Genomic DNA, 12752 nt, shown 5'->3' on the forward strand with positions numbered 1-12752 from the left:
AGTTGACAAAGGAATGCTAAACACCGTGGGAAGCAATGAGAAACTGACATTTTGGACATGGATGATTCATTGGAACAAAAGAGGGAAAGGAGGACAAAGGTAAAGTAAGACGAAGAATGCAAAATGCTCTTTTGATCTGACATATCGCTTGTGCCTGAAACCGAGGTTCTCAGTCCTCGTTGCTTCTCACGACAGTTAGTATACTTCAATCAAAGTGCTGTTGATTTCATCCATTGTTATACCCATCTACCGACGTATATTGACACTGGCATTAACGAGCAAGACTAGCTCTTCATTTAACTTTATTCATTATTATGGGCCATCGACCACAACAACAAAACAATAAACTTTCCTTCGATTAGTTCAAGATGTAGTTGAAAAGTTAATCCCAAGTTAAAGACCCACAAGGATCCTGCTGAATGTTACTTCTGCAAAACAAAGCAATATCATTACAGGCCACGACTATATATATAACCAGTAAATCCACCAAGTAATGGCTGAAAAGAAAGAAATGGAGGGTTCTGGAATGGCCAAGTCAAAGCCCGGATCTAAATCCCATCGAGATGTTGTGGGGGGATTTGAAACGAGCTGTGCATGCAAGAAACCCCTCAAACATCGCACAGCTGAAAGAATTTTGCATGGAGAAGTGGGCAAAAATTTCTCCCAGTCGATGTCAGAGACTGGTAGACAGTTATAAGAAACGCCTACTTGAAGTTGTTTCTGCCAAAGGGGGCAATACCACCTATTAGAGCCAAGGGTGTACTTACTTTTTCCACATGCGAAATTTGCATTTATGTTTATTGAAATTATACAATGGACTACAAAATGTAAATGTTTCATGATATTTGTTATATTATATCACCTTTATCTATCAATATTGTTGAAATGAAGATCAAATAGCTGTATGTTGAAATATGTTGAAAAAGTCAAAACTTTACATGGGGTGTACTTACTTTTTCACATGACTGTATATACAGACTTGGCATTTAATATGGAATATTTTTTTGTGGGGGTGAACTTACTTTTCAAGATGACTTAGAACCAAAAGTTCATTGGAATTATGTTGAAATTATTCTAGATTTTGTTAATGTCACCTTTAAAAGAAACAAAAACCACACTTGACATTTCGAAGCAAATAAATGGATCCTTGAAAGTGATGTAAACTGATATCGAACTCAATTCACAGACAATACTGTGTTAAACTTCTGTGCGTTTTCCAGAAGTATGTCTTTATTTTGCACATTAGCCAAAAATTTTTTTTAACAAAAACAAAAGTTAAATTACGACTGTGATTATGGACAGTAAAATTACAGTTCAGTACTTCGTGTAACCCCCACGAGCATTCAGGAGAGCACGCACACGTTGAGGCATGTTGTTCATGAGATTTGCCAAGGTTTGGACAGGAATCGCTTGCCATGCAGTGACAATAGCCTGCTGCAATTCACGCACAGACGTCGGCTGCTGGTCCAAGTGGTCGATTTGACGCGTTAATTCTGCCCACAAGTTCTCTGTCGGATTCATATCCGGGGACATGGCAGGCCACTCCATATGCTCTAGACCACGGTCAGCAAGAAAGTGTTGGATCATGCGAGCACGATGAGGTCGTGCATTGTCATCTTGGAAGACAAAGTTTCCTCGAAAGGCTGCACAAACAAATGGAAGCAATGTTTCTTCCAGAATGGCCCTGTGCTTGAACTGGTTCAGGTTTCCATTCAGAACAACCAGGTCAGTTTTGCCCCCTGCATGAAAAGCAGCCAAAACGGTCACCCCACCACCTCCAGCTTTGACTCTTGGCACTATACAATCTTCGTTGTAGGCTTCATGCACTTGTCTGCGCACTCAGACGCGGCCATATTGACGATAGACCAGAAATATAGACTTGTTACTGAAGATCACGTGATTCCAGTGTCCTGGCTGCCATTGACGGTGCTCTCTGGCCCACTGCAATCGGCGCTGGCGGTGTTGTCTGGTCAGACGTGGCTTTCTCAGGGGACGCCTGGCACGATAGCCTGCTTGAACCAGTCGTTGGTTGACTAGTCTTCTGGATACAGGCACATTTGTCAGTTGCTGCCACTCAGCCCAAAGCCGATTCGCTGACTTGGTACGGCCATTGCGGACTAACCGGTGCAGCTGGCGATCATCCCTCCTTGTGGTTCTGCGGGGATGTCCTGACCTCGGTATTGGAGTAGGGACACCCCTCTGAGCATTTCGTTTCAGGATCTTTGACACCTGACGTTGAGTGATGCCATAATGCCGAGCAATAGCACGCTGTTTCATGTCGGAATTTCGTAAAGCCACCACTCCATGACAAACAGCATTGTCGAGTTGACGGACCATCTCCAGGGGAAGCGGCAATAACTTTTGTAGACGTGCAGCAGTTGTTTTCCACTAATACAGAACGCAACAACCCTTATATACCCGATTGTGAAGCCAATCGTCAAATGTACCTGTCCGTACATTTTGTCACGCCACTTGTGATATAATCCTGTTATTGACTTCTTGCTGCGACAGACAATCAGTGACATGGTTCTTTCAACAAAGACATCACCGAAGGGTAAAATAAACTCACCAGATTGATGTACTAAGTTCAGAAAGTAAACCCAAGTCAAGAAAAAAAATAATTCCATATTAAATGCCAAGTCTGTGTATATATATATAAATATATATATATATATATATAAATATATATATATATATATATATATATATATATATATATATATATATATGTATATGTATATATATATATATATATATATATATATATATATATGTATATATATATATATATATATATATATATATACGTATATATATATATATATATATATATATATATATATATATATATATATATATATATATATATATATATATATATATATATATATATTGTTGCGGATTCGGGGGGTCGGCGCTCCCCTTACCAAGGGGGGGGGGGGGTTAATCCCCTTGTCTTTTAAGCTGGCCGTCCCCCAATCCTGGAAATTATAACGCTCCTTTCCGGTCGAGATTGGCCAGGGTGATTGGTCAATGGAGTCCCAAATACCTGAGTGCCAATCCGACCGCAAAGCAGGGAGATAACTCCCGCTCGGACCGCGGTCAAGATGGAAATTGCCAAGCTGTTTAGCAATCCGAAGCCCGAGCCATTAACAAAAGACTAACCCGATCCTGAGCGGTTCCGAAATCGTGCCACAGGTACTCAATTGGGAAAGGACGCAAACGATCGAATAGAGGAAACCAGAGTAAAAGGAAGAACAAATAAGGGTTTATTTAATTCTATACAAAAACCCAACGAGGAAACGAAAGGGAAAGAATATACAAGAAGAAGAAGAAGCAGAACATAGAGCAAGCTTAACTATACAGTCTTACTTAACCCCAGGACAACAAACAGACTTACACAGGAGGGTAGTGGTAGGAGGAGAAGGTCCAGGCAGATGGTCGGGGAGGAAGGTCCAGGCAGATGGTAGGTGTTGAGGTCCGGCTCCGGTCCAGGCTGAAGAATGGGAGGCAGCTTGGATGTCGCTGGCGCGCGATCGGACCTTACATATGGAGAGGGGGTGCGGGGGGGGGGGGGGGGGTAGTCCTTCGCAAGTCCGTATGCGCAGTTCTCTGCTTGTAACCTCCTTACTCAGCTTCTCAGGTGTTCAGCGCCGCTTAATGATTCCTCGCGCATCTGGTACAAACGAGCTCAACAACCGGCAACAATAGGGGTCTAGAGGGCCTCAGCCTATTGCAGCAATGCGAGCACCCCCACGTCTCTCTCTTAGCACCTCCTCCTCTCAGTACTTCTCTGTGTCAAGGCGCCGCACTTGCGCTTATATAGGGCGCTTTGAAATCAAGCCGCGTATTCTCGCACTCCAACCACCGATGAGCTCACCTCAGCCCTGGTTGGTTAGCGAGGGCTCACTGGCTCCGCCCATAACAGGGCCACGCTTCGTTCTGGGCGCTCCGCCCCCTTCTTCTCCAAGCTTGACCGCGTGCGTAATGGCGGCGCTAAGAAAGCAAACGCTGCTGGCAAGGCACGTACCACAATTTGGAGAGAGTCAAGCCGCAAAATGAATGGAATTGAAAAGGACCTATCTTATTTAATTAATGCAACGCAGATTCAACTATTGGGAACACAGCCTTACCTAAACACAGATGAAGGAAATAACTAAAGTCCTATGGTGTCCTACGTGTTTGCTTGTGGACTAACTATGGGTGCGACCTCATTAAATGAAGAGAATTATTTACAATAATTATTTACAAGTATTTACAAGTGAGGGGTTCTCAAAACTGCAACAATATATATATATATATATATATATATTGTTGTTGTATACAACAACTTCCGTTGAACTTGGGGACGACTAAGAAGACCTTTGTTGGTCGAAAGCTTGTCAAATTAAAGATCGACGTCCTGAAGCTACGTCCGCATCTGATTTAACCTCCCAATTATTTATTTAATGCAAATGAGACGCCCTGCTCGTACTGTGGAGTTTCTACTATTTCTCACAGTTATATATATATATATAAATATATTGTTGCGGATTTGAGAATCCTGTGTTTTTTTTTATTGTTGTAAGTGTCATGAATCTTGTTGTAAATATCACCCTCCGTAGTGAAAAGGTCAGAGGTCGTCCTCCTAGTTAATCCATATACATGCACGTAGCAAATCATATATCCTTCTAAATAGTTATCTCCTTATTCTATGTAGTTTAAGGCTCTGTTCCCACTAGTTGACACTGCATTGCATCAGATGACATAAGACAGTTCCCTTCCATATCCCAAAGCCTCCATTGTCAACTGCATTGGGCGGTTTTCTGCATTTGCCGCCATTGCCATGTGCTGTACCTCGGAGAAGAAAGGCGTGTCTCCACCTCGTCATCGGAGGGTGGAGCCAGGAGAGCCCTTGCCGACCAACCAAGCACGAGGGGTTTGGCTTCAGAGGGCGGAGAGAGAACGATCGGGGAGGTTCACGAAGGTTCGAGGGTGTGGCCTATATAACCCACGGCGGGACGCCCCCACCAGAGATGAGTCCTTGGAGAGCACGCGACGCACCCCACCTGAGACGAGTTGAGGAAGGAGATGATTGAGGGAGAGAGAAGCACGCATGAGCTTTGAAACCATCGCAGCTTTGAACCACCGCAGCTTGAACCACCGCAGCTTTGGGCTTTGACGGCAGTTTCGACCGTGGCCGCGAAGGAACGCCGCCAGCGAAACCGATCGAGAAGGGGTGGCGGCTGCTCACTCCCGGCCCGACTGTGCTCCGGTTCCAGTTGAACCTTCCTCTCCTTCGAGCCATTCGTTCCTGCCTTCATCCCCCGTGTAAGTCTGATTGTCGTCTGTTTTGTGTGTCTTGTCCTGGGGTGTAAGTAAGTTTGTATAGGTAAGCTAATATTTGCACTGTGTCTCCTTACTCCTTTCTGTCTTTATTTTTGTATTTTTCCTCCTTCCTTGGTTTATTTTGACTTGTAAATAGTAGTAATAAATTATATTTGTATTTCCTACCTTCGTTCTTCTTCTTCATGCTCGTCCGGTCTTCTTTGTGATTTCCCTATTGAAAACCTGTGGCACGATTTGGCCAACTTTAAGAATCGGGTCAGTTACCTGCTAATGGTTCGTGCCGTGGTTGCTAAATCGCTCGGCAATTAACATCTGTCCGCGGTCGCGAACGAGGTTGCGCACCTGCCTCTCCGGAGGGAGCTTGGGCAACTTCAGGACTCACGTCAGGTCAGTCATAGACGAGGGGATTAATCCCCCCTCGATAAGGGGAAAAGAGGCCGACGTAGAGATCCGTAGCAATTGGTGCCAGGAGCGAGATTCGGACCTGAAGCGCGCTCAAATTACGAGTGGCCCACAATTTTATTTAACATCTTAAATTTAAAATCGTGCCATGGATGGTCAAGGTGATCGGATGCTGGTGGGTGAGTCAGAAGAGGGGTTAGAATCAACCCAGGACCCCAGGGAAATGTATATGGGGGAGAGGGAGGAGGAGAGAAATGAGGATGTGGTTGAGGGGTATCAGGTACACGAGATGGCGCCCTCGCGCACGTGGTTGCAGCGGCACCAAATGTCGCCGCGTCCGTGACCGTAGCAGCACCGCCAATGGACTGGGGCCTATTCATGCAGCAAATAAAGGCCTTTATGGTTAAGTCGGGTGAAGAAATGGAAAGCAGAATGATTGGAGCAGTGAGGGACGAAGCGAGGGGTACCAGTGAACAGTTGGGAAATAAATTTGAGGGATTAGAAAATCAAATCGGGGGATTGAGAGACGGGTTGGGTAGTCTAGAACAAAGGATGGGGGAGCGATTAGAAAATCAAATTGGGGGGCTAGAAGCTAAATTTGAGGGTTTAGACAATAAATTTGAGGGTTTAGACAATAAATTTGAGGGGTTAGACAACGGGATAAAAGGGGTGAAAAATGGGTTAACGGGGTTAGAAAACACAATGGAAGGCAAATTGAGGGAAATAGGGGAGCAATCCGCCCGGGAAATTAAACAGATGGGAGAGCAGATAGAGGAGGTGAAAATCGGGTTAGAAACCAAATTGGATGCCCAGAGGAATGATTTGGAACAGATGAGGGCAGCATCTACCAAAGAGATGGGAGAAATGGGGGAGGAGATCAGACGAGGTGTGGGCGAGGAGGTCTCGGGAGTACGCGAGGAGGTAAAGCGAGGTGAGGCGCGTATGGAGAAAGAGGTGAGAAATAGGACGGTTAGGTTACAGGGTGGCATAGAGGATCTAACGAGGGGAGTAGAGCAGCTGACAGTGGGACAAAGGGAGTTGAAGGAACAGGTAAAAAAGAATACGGCTGTGATCGAGGGGATGAAGGCGACCCAGAAGGAAATAAAGAGGGACGTAGCAGTCATAAAGAAGGAGTGTCAGACGGTACATGAGGGACTGACGAGGTTGGACGAGGTGACAGAGGCAATGGAGACGAAAGAACGGGAGGTGAGGATGCACATAGAGACGACTAAGGTGGCATTAGAGGAAGAAATTGAGGGGGCACACTGGGAAATAAGAGGTGAAGCAAAAATTAGAGGATGTGGAAGAGGGGGCGAGTGAAATTAAGAAGAGACGGAGGGAAACTAAGAGGGAGATAAAGGAGGAAATGATGGAATATGTGCAAGGTCTGTGCTCAAATCATGATGATGTGCTTACTGACCAAATAAAGAGTTTGCAGGTGGTGGAGGAGCGGAGACGAGGTGCCGAGGTGAGTGGCGATATACTCGGAAATGTATATGGTGTGAGGGGAGATTCAGTCGGCTTGGGTGTTGGTTTAGACCCGGGTGTTCGTGAGAGGCTGCTGGTGAAGTGTGCGACAGGTACCGAGGGTGAAGGAGGAGGTGTGCGAGGATGTCTGACTATGGGGTGTGTGAGGAAAAAGTGCGCGCCGAGGAGTGAGTGTGCTGTCGAGAGTGAGTTGGTCGTGGCGCGTGTGCGGGGGGGGGGGGGGGGGGGGGAGGGCACATGGAAGCGCGTGATGGGGAGTGTTACAGGGGATGTAACGGAGAGTGCACAACTGTGGTGAGTGTTACGGAGGACGTAACGGGAGAGTGTGCACAAGAGGATGCACGAGAAAGGTGTGTAACGGACGGGTGCATGATTACAGAGTGCGCTGTCGAGAGTAAGGGCGAATGCGCGACCGAGTGTGGTGGTGAGTAGTGAGAGTGACACGGAGTACGAGTCGGTTGTAGCAGGTGAGAGAGAATGTACACCTGGAATGGAAGGATGCTCACCTGGAATGGTCGAGCGTGTGTGGGAATGCACGCTTGAGTTGGTAGTGGAGCACATGATTGGGTGTGCGGAGGATGGCACACCCGTGGTTGTCACAGAGGATGTGACTGAGGAGTGGGCGCGAAGAGGTGTGTTGGTGAGGTGTGCGAACGACGAGTGTGTGCTAAGGTGTGTAGTGGTCAGGTGTGTGACAAAGTCTGTGAGCGGAATGAGTGTACCTGGGTGTTGTGTAAGAGAAGGTGCAATGATGGAGAGCATGGAGACAGCTGGATGTGTGAGCAAGGAACGGAACGCGGGGTGTGAGCATGCAAGTGGAGCATCGACGTTAAACAGGATAGGGGTTAGATCGACTTGTAGCCGAAGTGAGCCCTCGGTTCGTGCCGGGCGTTGTGCGCAGCGGGAACCAGCGGGGATCGTAACCACGGCAGGTTTGAAAGAACCGCCGTACGCGTTCCACGGCGGGCCTCGCTCCGAACGGTCGCGTCCGTGCTCCGCTAGGCGGAGCGGGCGGCCCGGTCGGAAGGGTCGGCACGGCGACCCCTTGTGGTTGAGGCATTCCGGCAGGGTGAGATCAGGCCATCGGACGGTTCCGTGCCGAGATGGTGCGTGGAATCTCGGCCCGAGTAAACCTCCTTCCCTGCACCGAATGCCGGACGGACCCAACCGCCGGCAACGAACCACCCGCATTCAAAGCCGAGCTTTGGAAATGAATTGGCGCACCGAGAGGCTCAAGTGAGTAGACGTGTGAGGGTGGTAGCAGTAGCAAATTGGAAAAGCAAAATTTGTGATTGGCAAAAAAAATTGATTAGCAACTGATTGGTAGAATGATTGGCAGTGATTGGCAAATTTTTGATTGACTGGAATTGGATGAGCAAAATTGATAGTAGAAGATGCCCGATGTGGTGGGATGGCAAATCCACCATCCCTCAAAACGGGGCAAAGGAGCTATAGTTTTATGGGGTTTATGGCAGCGTAAGCTCGCCGAGGGAGGGTTAGGATAAAATGATAGGGATCTAGAGAAGATGACCAAAGGTAACTGGAGATTTAAGTAGCGACATTGGACAGGTAGTGGGGACAGAGGGTAGTTGGATTATAATGATGAGGGAGCGCAATAATGTAAGGGGCGACGGGGAAGCGCGAGTGTTAGCAGGAAACCAGGTAGATCAGATGATGCCATGTGTGTGAGAGTATTGATATCGAGCAAATGAGGAATTGCGGGGCAATGCTTGGGAGAGATGTGAGTTGCATTGAGCGTGAAAGTGTATGGAGCAGTGCGTGAGGAACAATTGTGGTTGTGCATTGTATTGAATGATTGAGGAAGCCTGGGAGGAAGGAGGGTGCAGGTGGCACCAGGTGTGACTGCACAGGTGTGCAAGTGAACAGGTGTATGGAGCAGTGTATGACTGAGTAATAGTGATTGTGTGTTGTGTTGAGCAAATGGTCCCGGAGGAAGGAGGGTGCAGGAAGCACCAGGAGTGATGGCACAGGTGTGCAAATACATGTATGGAGCATGGTTGTATGGAATAAATGGTCTGGAATATATGGAGTATGGAATGGATGGTGTGGAGTGAGTATGGTGGAAACTGTGGAGTGGAGTGGATGGTGCGAAGGTGTGTATGGGGAGGATGGACCCCATCACGAATACCCGGGGAGGGTAGTTTAAGAGTTCGGTAGAGGGAGTAGGTAAATTGTGGTTGGATATTGGCATCTGTGGTGCATGTGGAAGAATGGTGTTTGGATGGGTGCATTAGTGACGTGGAAATGGCTGGGCGTGTGGCCTGTTAGTGTGTGTACTTAAATGGGCACTCCGCCACTGTGAGGATGTCGGCCAGGTGAGGCCGCAGGTGGGCTCTCGGAGCCGGTAGAGTTTTTGTGGATGGGGCACGAGGATCAAGAGGACGGACCCGGGTAGCCCAGTGCCAGAGAGGGCACCGAGTGGGGAGAGCGCCAGAGGGCCTTCCCCAGTTAGATAGGGTAGGGTGAGGGGCAGGTAAGCTCGGAGGCAACTGCAGTGGTGGAGGTGTGCAGGTGGGTAGACCTGCTGGGAGAGCCACACAACCCAGTCCTGAAATTGTGCAAAGGCACAGGGAGTTGAATCGGGGGAGTGAGACCCCAAATTGAGGAAGCACCACAGTTTGGTCAATGGGAATTTGGTTCTTAAAATCGCACAGAGTAAGATGCCAATGGATTGGCAGGGAAAGACCCCGGGTAGTGTAAAGTGTGTTAATGTCATTTAGAAGGTAGATAGGATTGGAATCTCCTCACACCATCTACATCCACTCACCTGAGGTAACGACGGTGCTCCACACCATGCCATGGTTTGTTGTTGTTATTTTTCTGTGCAAATGTTTGCAATGTGAGACGCATCATGACCTGGGTGTGACATTGTGCTTTGTTGTTCCATCTCTTCCTTAAGAGGGATTGATGATGAATTGGTGATGGCAAATTTGGATTAGAGGGATTGTTATGACGAATTTGGTATAGGGGAAATATGGGGAAGACGTGACGTAGCGACGGATTTGTAATGTGTAGATTTTGTAAATATGGGGTAAGGGCAAGGGTAGAGTAGGTAACGGGGGGGTGACGTACGGCAGGGATGAGCTTTTCTCCGCTCAGTCTCCAGACGCACCTCACCTTGCATTGCCTTTATTGATGTGTACCCTTGTGACCTTACCCCTCGCTCACCTGTCTTCCTTCCCTGACCCATGGATCGTGCTCTCTGGGCACTGAGGGGAGCGTGCGGGAGTCCACCATTGTGTGCCAGAACCCCCGCAACCAGCTGCTTGCATCGATACACCACTTATGGACCACATGTCTGTGGCTGAGCACCACTCATGGACCCCACGGGTTGGGGCATGGCCCCTCTGCTGGAACCGGCCATGATGGCCCGAGATCTTGCTGGCGGACCTCGGTAACGTGGCATACAGGTGAACCACCCCTAGTCGGCCCCTGTGGGCCCTAAATAAAAAAACACAATGGACACGTTCTGTGCTTGTTATTATTATGTCCAAATAGGCTGCCAGCAAGAAGAACATGAAGAAAGACAACATCTGGAAGAACAATGGCCAGCAGAGGGAGCCGAAGAGGAAGACCAGCACCAGGGGTTTGTTTGTTATTATGAACTGTGGTGACTGTGCACTGACTGGTGCGTTTATGGTGCTGTATGGGGCTTTATGGTGCTCGTTATTGGTGCTGGTGCGTTGATGCAGCGCAGGCTGTCTCCCCCCCCCCCCCCCCACCCCGCCCAAAAGAATAATCACAGGTCCTGGGGTTAGTTTTGTAAATACCATTAGCGTCAATTGTAAATAATGCTCCCCACCGTTCATGTATAGTTTGAGAACAATTCCGCAATTCGGTTAGCTGTGGGCGTAAATCTGTTAGGCAGGGTGCAATGCAGCAGGGGGACATACTTATTTGTGTTTTAAAACTGTCACACTCAGGGTCAGGTTAAATGTAAAGGGAACTACACCTACGTGTCACACTAAAGTTAAAGTTTTATAGGCCCGAGGCCGTGCCTCGAGGATGAGGGTGCAGTGTTGCGGATTTGAGAATCCTGTGTTTTTTTATTGTTGTAAGTGTCATGAATCTTGTTGTAAATATCACCCTCCGTAGTGTAAAGGTCAGAGGTCGTCCTCCTAGTTAATCCATATACATGCACGTAGCAAATCATATATCCTTCTAAATAGTTATCTCCTTATTCTATGTAGTTTAAGGCTCTGTTCCCACTAGGTGACACTGCATTGCATCAGATGACATAAGACAGTTCCCTTCCATATCCCAAAGTCTCCATTGTCAACTGCATTGGGCGGTTTTCTGCATTTGCCGCCATTGCCATGTGCTGTACCTCGGAGAAGAAAGGCGTGTCTCCACCTCATCATCGGAGGGTGGAGCCAGGAGAGCCCTTGCCGACCAACCAAGCACGAGGGGTTTGGCTTGAGAGGGCGGAGAGAGAACGATCGGGGAGGTTCACGAAGGTTCGAGGGTGTGGCCTATATAACCCGCGGCGGGACGCCCCCACCAGAGATGAGTCCTTGGACAGCACGCGACGCACCCCACCTGAGACGAGTTGAGGAAGGAGATGATTGAGGGAGAGAGAAGCACGCATGAGCTTTGAAACCATCGCAGCTTTGAACCACCGCAGCTTGAACCACCGCAGCTTTAACCACCGCAGCTTTAACCACCGCAGCTTTGGGCTTTGACGGCAGTTTCGACCGTGGCCGCGAAGGAACGCCGCCGGCGAAACCGATCGAGACGGGGCGGCGGCTGCTCACTCCCGGCCCGACCGTGCTCTGGTTCCAGTTGAACCTTCCTCTCCTTCGAGCAATTTGTTCCTGCCTTCATCCCCCCGTGTAAGTCTGATTGTCATCTGTTTTGTGTGTCTTGTCCTGGGGTGTAAGTAAGTTTGTATAGGTAAGCTAATATTTGCACTGTGTCTCCTTACTCTTTCTGTCTTTATTTTCATATTTTTCCTCCTTCCTTGGTTTCTTTTGACTTGTAAATAGTAGTAATAAATTATACAGTGGAACCTTGACTTACGAGTGCACCAACTTACGAGTTTTCCGAGATACGAGCCGTCGCTCGGGCGGTTTTTTGCTTTGAGATGCGAGCCGAGATCTGAGTTACGAGCTTACGCCACCCGCCACCAGGTGGCCCAACGAGCGTTCCGGTCACGTGGTTATCTTGCCGTGCAAGCATCTCTGCCGTATATCGCTGCTGCTTTGTTTTCGCATGTTGGTTATTTTGGAAAATTTCTTAGTTTTAACCATGGGTCCTAAGAAATTGAGTGCCAAGGGCAGTACTGAGAAGAAGAAGAGGATGATGTGCTTGGATATAAAACACGCAATCGTCGAAAAACATGAGCGAGGTGTGCGTGTTGTTGACTTGGAGAGGCAGTACGGTCGTAGTACTTCTACGATATGTACGATTTTGAAGCAGAAGGAGTCGATAAAGGCTATAACGCCAGCCAAGGGCGTTACGATTATTTCAAAGCTCCGGACCTCTATCCATGAAGAGATGGAGAATTTTCGAAA

At 48.0% G+C, this 12752-nt stretch overlaps 1 protein-coding gene across 2 annotated transcripts in view; it reads right to left on the reverse strand.

Moving 5' to 3' along the window:
* The window catches only part of SMG9 (SMG9 nonsense mediated mRNA decay factor), a 105648-nt gene that overhangs the window by 13021 nt on the left and 79875 nt on the right, over positions 1–12752 (reverse strand). The gene's annotated exons all lie outside the window — the stretch shown is intronic.

This window comes from Myxine glutinosa, chromosome 3, assembly GCF_964187855.1.
Source record: "Myxine glutinosa chromosome 3, kmMyxGlut1.1, whole genome shotgun sequence".
NCBI classification, from domain to species: domain Eukaryota; kingdom Metazoa; phylum Chordata; class Myxini; order Myxiniformes; family Myxinidae; genus Myxine; species Myxine glutinosa.